The following is an 11,741-nucleotide window of genomic DNA, read 5'->3' on the forward strand; positions in this document are numbered from 1 at the left end:
TCAGCATACAAATTATTCTTCCTCAGCCTTATCCAGAGGCTTGGATAAGGAAGAGGAATACAACACATGTACAAGCACTGGTACGTGAAAACTAATTTTAAGCTAATTTGGGCAACAAGTTCATAAGCTGTCAGTACCTCACTTCAGTGCCCCTAAAGACCAATAGAAAGACTTGCATTTGATTATGGACACTGGGTCCAAAGCGCAGGTGTATTTGGATTCTAGGCTTTTCCATCTGCTAACAAAGGTTTAGGAGGTCTTCGCTACAGACTGCTGGCCTACATTAGCATTTAAGCATGTAAACAGCATAAATACATGAAAAAATTACTGAGGTTTTAGAATACTTTTGTAGCTTCAGGATGTTAAATAACGTACCAGATTTCCCTTTACCAAAGGAGAAAGATGGAGGTTAGTTTCAACAAGGCATTTTGACACACATAGATAGTTGTTTTTGTAGTACAATCACAGGTGATTAAAAAATCTCAGTCAAGAAAGTTAGCTAATTAATTTAACCTTTTCCCTTATTCATGAAATATTAGCAACATTAACAACTAACAATGTTTATTTAAATATGTATTGGAGTAAAACCAGTTCTCTGTTAATATCCACATGTGTACATTTGTATAATTTACCTGCAATTATCAGATAGCAACGTCAGTGATTTTGTTTTGTAATTAGATGAGAGTACAAGTTTACCTAATCCTTATGTATATCAAAAACAAAGTCTACCCATTTTTTCTTTAACTTCAAGCCATTGTTCTACCTTTCTATTCCATTATTTCTTTAAACCAGCTGTACAGCTGAATTTAATAGTTCCCTTTGCCTTTCTCATCTCAGATCTCCAAATCACTAGACAGTGACAAAAGGCGATTGGCAATTATTAACCAGGAGTTGTCTGTACTTGTTTTACATTTTAAAAGTGCTGTATAAGTCCCATTATTCTTAAATGTCCTTTTGCAGAAATTGAGAAGCTATCACTTTCTTAACTCTACTTTCCTAATCATATCCATGGAAATGTTAAAAACAGTAACAGCTCTGATGCTAACTCATTCCCCATTGCCTCCAAAGACATTTGTGTTGAATGAATATGAACAGTAGGTTTAAAAGGTATTTTAGCCATGAACTGAGCAGTAATGCATTGCTTTTAATTCCAGTTCTAGAAGGTTGTAAATCAAAACTGCAAACTCCTTTTCCATAATTTTAAGAAGGGAATCAAACACACCTTACTATTATTTTGTTGGTATGTTCAAATGAGAGGCAAGAATCTTGCCAAATTTGAAGAGTTTTGACCAATTTAAAAAACTGTTTCTTTCAAAAATCTAAAAATGTATATCTTTTAGTATATAGTTCTGTAACATCTATTTGGCAAAAGCAGGTGGTGCACTGGGTTGCAGGTTTCTGTTCTAGTAATAGAATCTAATAGTTTGGTAGGAGCTCAAACTGACACTAAGTCAATTTGCTTCTAGCAAGTATTTCTACAGCATTTTATCCCAGTGATAAAGCCAGTGAAAAAGCTTATGTCTTTTTTTTTTCTTTTTTCTTCTTAGAAGCCAGCATTTGCGAGGTAATAATTCCAGGCCAAATTGCTCCAAACCAAACACCATAGGTGTCTTGCCTTAGAGGCAAAACACCAAAGGTATCTTGTCTTAGTGGCAAATGAGCTAGAGAAGAATTTTCTTCTAGAAAGTTTTGGAATGATACTTCCCTTGCAGACAGTAAGTAAGATTGGAAATGTAAGGTTCCCCACTCCCTTCTTTTTCCCTAGAACAAAAGAAGGGAGAAACAGAAAAATAATATCCAAGATGCTCATTTGCAGGCATATGCAGACTAGCTAGAAGTGTACCGCATTTTCTACCATTGCAAGGGCTTTGGAAGACATGCTTTTTCCTTAATGCATCTACCTGTCTCACCCACATCCCTACTCTCTCCTCAAAATAACTCAGTATTGTAACAACGACCATTTGGCCTTCTCTGGTAAACTGCTTGTATTTTCTGGTGAAGAGCCTGTCCTACTGACTAATTTCATATAGCTAAAATTAAAACCGGTACACAGCTTTACTCAAAAAAATGGCTTTTTAACAAAAATTGGTGTATTTTTACATGTAAGAAGAGATAAATCACTTGAAGCTGGGCCTGTGTCTGGGAGCCTTCAGTCCCTAAAATACCAGTAGTATTACAATCATAAAAACAGAGCTTTGTAGAAACCATCCCAATTTAGCTAAAGTATTGCTCTCCTGACATTGTCATTACATGAACATGAAGCTCTTCCTATTCTCAGCTCCCACTAGCAGTTTATAAATAGCTGTGGTGCTCTGTGCAAAAACAAGTTGCAAACAAGATGGAAGGAACCAGTAGTGGGAAATAATCTACCTTTTTGCTGGGTCTAATTATAGTTTGTATTGCTGCAATGACCAGAGTCAAAGCACTTGAGTGCCTTGTGTGCTTTAGAAATAACTATGTCCTTTTCCTCTTATTCGGGATTTTGAGAAAATGATTCATAAAACAATATTAAAGTGGAGTCCAGTAATGGTAGGTTGATCAAAAGAATAGTTGAGATTAAAAAAAAATTTCCTTATTTTTTTTCTACACTACCACGCCTTCACATTTTTTCAGGCAACATTTCTGCCTGGCACTGACACGGGAAGAGAAAGCTTGGTGGGATGACGGCGAAGGAGCACATAACGTCACTATGGCAATTAGGCACTCAATGGCAGCAGTAGTACAAAGAGGACCTACCAGCTACAGCTGTTGGCCCACAGGCCATGTGATCTGGCCTGCCTGAGGAAAGGCCCTATCAGATTAGACTTTGTCTGGCCAAGATCTGTGGCACAAAGAACAACTTGTATAGGAAGCAATGATCTTAAAAGTCACAATAAAAAAAATGTTGGACTTCTGCCAAGCAGCATATTGGGATCTTAGGGAGCTTTTCAAGAGATAACTTCCCAATTGCCCTACACGTGTTCTTTTTCCTCCTTGACTGTTTTTTTAGAGAGATGCTATTAACCTTGCAAAAAGGCAGCAAAATCCAGTAAGCCTATAGTCACAGTTCTTCCCTCGGAAAGCTCACCATAGTGTCTGCCAAGTCTGTTCCTAAGAATGAACAGCACCTGTCTTTCCAATACATTTTGTTCCTGTGCCCTCCCTGCCTCTAGTACTTTCAGCTGGAAACCCTTAGCCTAAAACCACATTGCATCCTCTGTTCAAAAAAGATCTGAAAAGAGACCCAACAAAAATATTTAGGTACTTGGCCTTAGGAGTAAGTTTCAAAACTGAGGATTTTGCATCCATATGACATATATAGCACATAGCAATATGTAAGTGACTCAGAATGACAACATAAAAATTTGAGACCCTGATGCCCAGACAATAAAAAATCCCAAGGATAGTGACATGTCTGAAATCCATCCTCTCCAGAAATGTTGCATGTCGTGCCAGGCAACAGCAAGGCATTCCTGTCCACTCATGATACCGTCATGAATTCTTGCTGGAGAGTAGGCTGAGCCTGGATTTATTTCTTTCCTTCTAGACTGCAATGGAATGGTTTCTGCATAACCGCCCTGAGGTTAACACACTGCATAACATTCCTTGAGGAATGACTGCCTTGGGTTTAAAATGTGTCTTTAATCTCAAACCCATGTTTCCTATTTTCTAGAGAATTTTCTAATTGACACACTATCTGTAGGAGGTAAATAAGGTTCATAACACATTTTAAAATAAGGCAGAGGGCAAATTAGGAAGTTACAAACTAATCAGCCAACTGCAGTTCTCAGAAAAATACTGCAATAAACAAATTTGAAGGTCTCTAAGGCATAGCGTAAGAGATTTGTAGGGAATCCCTTACATTAAACCAATTTAATCTCCTTCTAAACCAGAAATAGGCCTTGTGAGAGCACCAGAAAAGATCATATGTATTAACTTGTAAAAAGTTTTTTGATACTTTCATGAGATTTTATTTCAAACAACCAAAGAAAAATATCTTGATGAAACTAAATTAAGATGGATGCAAAAGCATTTGGGAAACTATTTTAACTATTTTTTAAAGAAAATTTAAAATTAATAGTTCATTGTCCAAAGGGAGGGATGATTGAGTATAAAACCACATAAATTTTCCTTACATCTGGTACTATTTAGTAATGTGTAATCAGTAAATTAGATTATCAAATAAAAGAGTAATTTATTACAGTTGTACTTCATATTAGGTTTTGGAGAGTGTATAAGCAGATTTAATGACAGAGTTCAAGAATTTGAATGCTTGAACAAACTGGAGAAAAGATCAATGCAATAAAAAAAGAAGACAAGTTCAAAGTATTATTCTGTTTAGGGTTTACCAAAAGTATAACTGCAAGACGGCTGGGCAGAATTTCTTCAAAAATGAATCTGGGAGTCACTGTGGTTCATAAGCCAAGGTGAATCAACACTGTCTAACTATTGTGAAAAAACAAATTGTACAGGGATGCATAAATAACACTGTTGCAGACAATGCAATATGAAGTAGTGTTTCTACTCCCAAAGACATGGCTAGATGCTCAAATTGAGTACTGGACGCTGGTTTGGGCATCTAACTTCAAGAAAGGAGTTGGACCAACTGGAGCAGGATAAGAGCCAAAATATGTACTCTGGAGCAAAAGACTGAAGGAATTAGGTTTGCTTAATTTCAGAAGAAACCTAAACCTATAGAACTCCAGCAATGATTTAGGCAGCCAGTCCACTAGTTGCTCTATAAAATGACCAAAGCTGTGTCTGAAGTGCTGGGAAGTATTAGTTTCCTCCCATTGAGAACACCCAAACTGAAAAGATTTGGTTTTGGAAGGGCCATGTCATCCATATCTAAGACTGCAAGGAAATTATTGCTACTGGGTTTCCTCTTTTTTCTCCTACTTACCATGTCTGGTTTACTTCCATAAATAACCCCATCATTAGAAACGTGAAGTCGGCACAAAAAACCACAGCGCTGAAGCAGACAACCCAGACGTCGAAACAGTAAATGCAAATGAAAACAGATCTGGCAAAAAAAATGTAGTAAGTTTAAACTGAAATGTAAACCGGAAGAAAAAACTGAATATTAATTGAATATTTAAAATATTTTAACTATACTTGGAAATATAGTTAAAAAGATCCCCTTTTAAGTTAGGGGAATATTCATTGAATACCAAGTCACTTATGCAGCAAGCCTCTGTTTTTAACCAGACAACTAACTACTACCAATAGGAAGGAGGGCACTAGCAAAGTCTTCCTTACGCTGTTTAGTGCAACAGAAGAAATTTGACAAAGGGTCATTAAAAACATTAATTTAACTATTAATTTAAACTTGTTTTTTTGTATTATATTTCATATTTAGAAAGGCCTTAATACAAAAATCAGAAGTTACCATATATTTTGTCCAGTGAGCAGAAAAACTGTTTACTTAAATAAAGCAAACTTTATTTTGGATTATTGGACCTTCCTCCCAAATTAGGGGGAGATCTCAGACATTACTAATCAACAAACATAATTTATTATAGACATCAAAATATGTGGAAAATGGTGTTTCCTAGGGTCTGTATTTCATGTTACAAGGCATGACAAATGTAAACTCTTTGTTCAAAATCATACCTGAAATCTTTTATTTCAACACCATGTATGGTTGAAACCATATTTTTAAATGAATGTTTAAAGACTAACCTATTGCATCTTTTAGATAAACAGCAGAAGACAAGGATTCAATTTGGCCAAGTGTCCCCACCAGAAGGCAGTAATCAGAATCCAAATTCCTCTTTATGTGTCACACTAACTAAAGTTATGTCCATAATTCAAGTCAAGTATATCCACAGCACAGAGCTTCATCAACTCTACAGTCTAGGGATTTGTCCCTTCTAAAGTGACATTAATTTCATTGCCAGCCTTTTAGTGTTCAGTCGCATGCTGAATTGCTTAAAATATGTTTGAAATACACTATACCTCCTTCCTCTTTTAAATCCAGCAATAAGAAATAAATTACTATTTATTAATGCACTATCCTGGAATGTTTGAGACTTCTGTTTAAATCATTATCCAGAAACAAACAGACCTAACTTAAAACCAGGTTCCTGTTTCTGTAATCACTGGTCTATCCTGGACCATCCTGGACCACCAATGATACTGTTCCACTATGGATATAATGCATAAATAATCAGTGAGTCAGACACCAAAAGAGTAGGAAGGTAGACACTTAGCTAAGAGGTATGGCAAATGTGTTCCAGCAAAGGTTTTTATATATTGTTAGAGAGTGGAAGAGTAACGGGAGAGATCAGGAGGCCCTAGTCAGTCACTATATAATAGAGATGCGGTACAGTCTGAGGATTAAGGGAGTCTTCTGAGAGATGCAGGCTTAAATCCCAAAAGATGGAAGAGAGGATTAAATTTAAGGTCTTGTAGTACCCAACAAGTGCCCTGACCCCACAGTATTAGGCCAATACTGCAATAGTTGTATTTGGAAACCATGTGAGGCCCCTCATTTATTTTGCTTTTCTTAAAACATTTCAGGTCAAATGCACCTTTTTATGCTGTAAAAATGAAATTATGATGGTTTCTGTACCTTATGGTTTCTAAATGTTTTCAAGGTAAGGTTAACAAAGAACTAAAACAGATGTCTAAGAGGTTGTAGTATCCCAAATATTGGAGGACAGTCAGGAAAGATTAAAAAAGCATCTGTCAGGAGTGACATGCACTGATTCACAACTCTTTGGGACAGGAAAATGGACTAGGTGACTTCCTGAGGCTCTTAGCTAGCCCCATTTTCCTCTGATCTTCTGTCCTTCAGAAGGGATCCGACTGGTTTTAATCTTAGCAAAAGCAGAAATTTTCCCCACAGTCTTAAAGATTACAAGTTCATTTGAAATATAAGAAATTTAGATTCAGCTGCATAATTTGAAATATGGACATATGTTCTTAGGGCTTGCAAGTACCTCTCATTTTAACTTGATACTGTAAATACAGTATCACTGTTTAACTTCAGGATGATGAGTTAAGAGAATGTATTGAAATCTTGTAGAAGAAAGGTAGAAAATCACCTCCTGTGGAATAGTAGATGCATTGTGTCAACTAACTGAATGTATTTATCAATAGTCACATTTGATTGTACCGCAATTCTATCAGTTTTCACAAGCTAAGTGGATTAAGGTCTGTTTGGTATGTAGCACAACTCAAAGTGAAACATCAGGCAAAGTATGGGAACAGATACTGATGACTCAGAAGATATGTTTTCCTCTGACTCAGGACTAAGCCAGACACCTAGTGTGGTTTTAGATATTGATGCGGTAATTTTTTCAGATGAGTGATACGGTAAAGCCATTGGTAAGGAGAGTCCATGTCACTCTAGATTGGCAAGACTTGGAGTATCACTTTTGGCATGACACCCAACCCCACATAAATTCTACAGTTTCAACAGAACACAAAGGTGGTTTATTTTCTTCCTATCACAAGTTGTTGTGATAGGGGAGACTTATAATGCAAGGAAGAAGCTTCACTTCAATATGGTTATTGTTTGCATATCACTATATTAAATGCTATAGGATGGTAAGCATTAGATGCATTCAGAGTATTACAATGTAATTTTAGAATTTTCCCTTTACTTTTATATATATTTTTGCCTGAGACATTATCTACTATTACAGTTAAAAGGAAAAAATCTTTTTAGTATTTATGGCCACTAATTTAAAATATTACATACAGTTTGGCTCACTGAATGTGTACACTTCAGCATGAATAAATACTAAAACAAAGTTAAGGAGTACTACAACTAGGAATATAATAAGACAGACGTGGAAATACCAGAAGTTAATATCAGAAGCTGTGTGCTGTTGAATAGTCTTACATTTCTTGCCAATCTTATAATTTCACCAATTTAAAAAATAAGGCATTTGCATACTAAGGAGGCATATGGAACGGAGGGACACCTGCTCTTTAGGAAGGATGGGCTAGGAAGATATGGAAGGGGAGTTGCCCTTCATGTGAGAGAGCAGTTGGAGTGCATTGAGCTCTGTCTGGGGATGGATAAGGAGCTGAATGAGAGTTCAGGGACTGGAGCATCTCTCATATGAGGACAGGCTGAGAGAGCTGGAACTGTTCCGCCTAGAGAAGAAAAGGCTCAGGGAGATCTCATCAATGTATATAAATACCTGAAGGGAGGGAGTAAACAAAATGGAGCCAAGCTCTTTTCAGTGATGCCCAGTGACAGGACCAAAGGCAATGGGCACAATCTGAAAATACAGGAGGTTCTGTCTGAACATCAGGAAACACTTTTTTACTGTGAGGGTGACTGAGCACTGGCACAGGTTGCCCAGAGAGGTCGTGGAGTCTCCATCCTTGGAGATATTTAAAAGCTGTCTGGACATGGTCCTGGGCAACCAGCTCTAGGTGGCCCTGCTTGAGCAAGATGACCTCCAGAGATCTGTTCTAACCTCAATCACTCTGAGTCTGTGATAAACTATGGGGGAATTTATATAACCATCCACCTTAAGTTGCCCACGGTGGACAGGATTCATGTTACCTCATGTAACCAGTTTGAAACACAGGTGCTTACTCGAATTGTTCATTCTTTCTCTACGGTCAAGAGAAATACTGCTGAAAAGCAGTTTATCCCATCTCAAATACTTATTTCAGAACAGGATTAATTATTCTCTAGAAGTAATTTCTCTGAATTACTTTTTCTCTGAGTTACAGAGGAAGCCTAGACCACAAACTCACATTTGACATCTAACTCATGATGGCAAAAGTTAAGTGGGATGTATCCTACATGTGGGTTTCTAAATAAGGTGCAGCTCAAAGTTAGATGTCTGTTTTTCCACTTTAGGGGAAATTATTCTGATTTAGCTTGAGCTAAATGTCTGAATTTTTGTGAATACTAATTCATATATTTGCTGTGTTACAAGTCAGTCCTCTGATTAGGGTTTTCTGTATTTACCATTTTGCTTCCTGTTTTACATTATATCTTACATAATGCAACACCAGATTAATGAAATTTTTTGTAATTCACTCTCTTAAGGCAATGACAGTTACTTTGAAGACAACATTTTACACCATTTTTGCCATATAATAACATGGCAGAAGATAGAACATAAGGAAAGCATACAAGTATGTAGGCAGGAATGGACAGCTCAGGTCAGGGGAACATGATAAAGACAGTATAGAAGAAATGCAGAGCATAAGGGAGAGGAAAACCAACTGATCCCTAAGACTAAATATAGAACTGAATTCCTGACCATTCAGCAGGGGGAAATAAAGTATTAAATTTTCACCTCTGCTTCTGAGGTTGAAAACTGCAATCCTTGAAGAATGTTCTAAAGAAGATTGAGGTAGCCTGGTGCACAAGATACAGGACCGAGATCACAGGAATAAAGAAAAAAATAAATATGTAGTCTTGTGGAAAATAAGATGAAGAAAACACTATTGTTACTCTTCATTGGTCTCTATAATGCCAGCAGAGAAAAAGCAGAAGGAAGTGTTGTCAAACACAGCTAAGTGAAAATCCTTAAAAATAAAGAACTTGTACTGCAAATAGAGAAAGCAGTACACAAAAATAGTTAAGTTGTTACATAATTGTAATAATGAAGAATGCATGCTGCTTTAGTTTCTAGAGAAGGAATGGATTTGAGTGAGGCAGTGTGGAAATGAGAAAATTATAGGTAGGAACCTCTTTTTTTTTAATATTCATGAGTATGATGGATAAGGAGGTAAATGAAAACATTAATTTGTTTCGAGCAGTATTATCCTGACAGTACTGCCCAGGCTGAAATGTATTTACAAATTGACTGGAGTACCCATTTAGTTTGCTGATAATTTTCTTCACCTGCAGGCTGTACTGATACCTCCTTCTTAACTAATTAGCATTTTTAATAAGTTTTCTTAGAGGCCATAGTATGTTTTTAAACTGTTTAACTTTTTAAAAATATTAGTTTCATGGTTATGTTCAAGAACTTTTGCCCCATGTTTGCCTATTTTCTTCCTTTGTTTTGATTGCAGCCTGACTAAAGAAAGTCAGCCTCATCCCCAAGAGTTGACCAAGTTATTTAAGTTTTATTCCTCTCCTCCACATTTTTTGTCTGCTCTATCTCCCAGTGAGCTGTGCTGACTCCTACTGATTCCGTTCTTAGTCTCCTAGTTCTTCTTATATTTTGAACAGGAATCCATAACATCTAAGTAAGGGTGTGAATTCCCTTATGCTGGAACCATCTAAAGTTGGGAATCCCCGAGTAACTATTGCCTTGGAAAATGTGACTTATTTTGTTCTTCCTGTGAAATTCAAAATTTCAGAAGTATGAATACAGGTATATCTTTTCTAATACAGCAACAATTATGGTACTATACAAAAGATAAATGTTCACTAAGCAAACAAGCCACAAAAGGACATGTACACGTAACAGGAAAATATCATAATTTATATTTTCTGTGACATGTTCTAAATTTCCTTATTCTATAATAATTTTAATTGACATTTAATAGAGTAGAATAGAGTAGAGCAGAGTAGAGTAGAAGAGAATAGAATAGAATAGAACAGAACAGAACAGAACAGACTAGACTATATCAGTTGGAAGGGACCTACAATGATCATCTAGTCCAACTGCCTGACCACTTCGGGGCTGAGCGAAAGTTAAAGCATGTTGTTAAAGGCATTGTCCAAATGCCTCTTAAACACTGACAGGCTTGGGGCATCGACCACCTCCCTAGGAAGCCCGTTCCAGTGTTTGACCACCCTCTCGGTACAGAAATGTTTCCTGATGTCCAGTCTAAACCTCCCCTGGTGCAGCTTTGAACCATTCCCACGCGTCCTATCACTGGATACCAGGGAGAAAAGCTCAGCACCTCCCACTCCACGTCCCCTCCTCAGGAAGCTGTAGAGAGCAATAAGGTTGCCCCTCAGCCTCCTCCTCTCCAAACTAGACAAACCCAGAGTCCTCAGCCGCTCCTCACAGAACATTCCTTCCAGTCCTTTCACCAGCTTTGTTGCCCTCCTCTGGACGCATTCAAGGACCTTCACATCCTTCTTAAATGGTGGGGCCCAGAACTGCACACCGTACTCAAGGTGAGGCCGCACCAACGCTGAACACAGCAGGATAATCCCCTCCCTTGTCCGGCTGGCTGTGCTGTGTGTGATGCACCCCAGGCTGCGGGTTGCCCTCTTGGCTGGCAGGGCACCCTGCTGACTCCTATTGAGCTGCTGTTGAGCAGCCCCCCCAGATCCCTTTCTGCAGGGCTGCTCTCCAGCCACTCCTCTCCCAGTTTATATTTGTGCCCAGCGTTACTCCGTCCTAGATCCGGAGATACAAATACAAGCAGAATCCGGCTTGTATTTGAGCATGGGACAGAACTGCAACAGAGCTTCTGTGATGAGCTTTGGCTTCTATCTTTCAATTTTTAATTCAAATCTCAGAGTTAAAATCAAAGGCAACAATTTTTAACAATAATGAAATTCCAACCATAAATGACAAGACAAACTTTGAGTCTAGTGACAGTACAGTATATCAGTTGACAGAAGAGTATACTGAGTTATACAAATGGACCTGTAATGTTTTCCTGTCTCGATAATTTGTTGATATTTTGCTGCACAAAAAAAAAAAGAAAAATCAAATGCTTGAACAGGCAATGAGTGACTGATAGCTGCAGTAAAGAATAAGGAATAAGGAAGTCTGGGAACTTTTCTACAGATGTTTTAATGAAGTCTTTTAATCCATACAGACCTGGAATACTGAAAGCTAATGGTACTTTTCCAAAAAACTCCACATTCC

Source organism: Calonectris borealis, chromosome 3 (assembly GCF_964195595.1).
Source record: "Calonectris borealis chromosome 3, bCalBor7.hap1.2, whole genome shotgun sequence".
Taxonomy (NCBI): domain Eukaryota; kingdom Metazoa; phylum Chordata; class Aves; order Procellariiformes; family Procellariidae; genus Calonectris; species Calonectris borealis.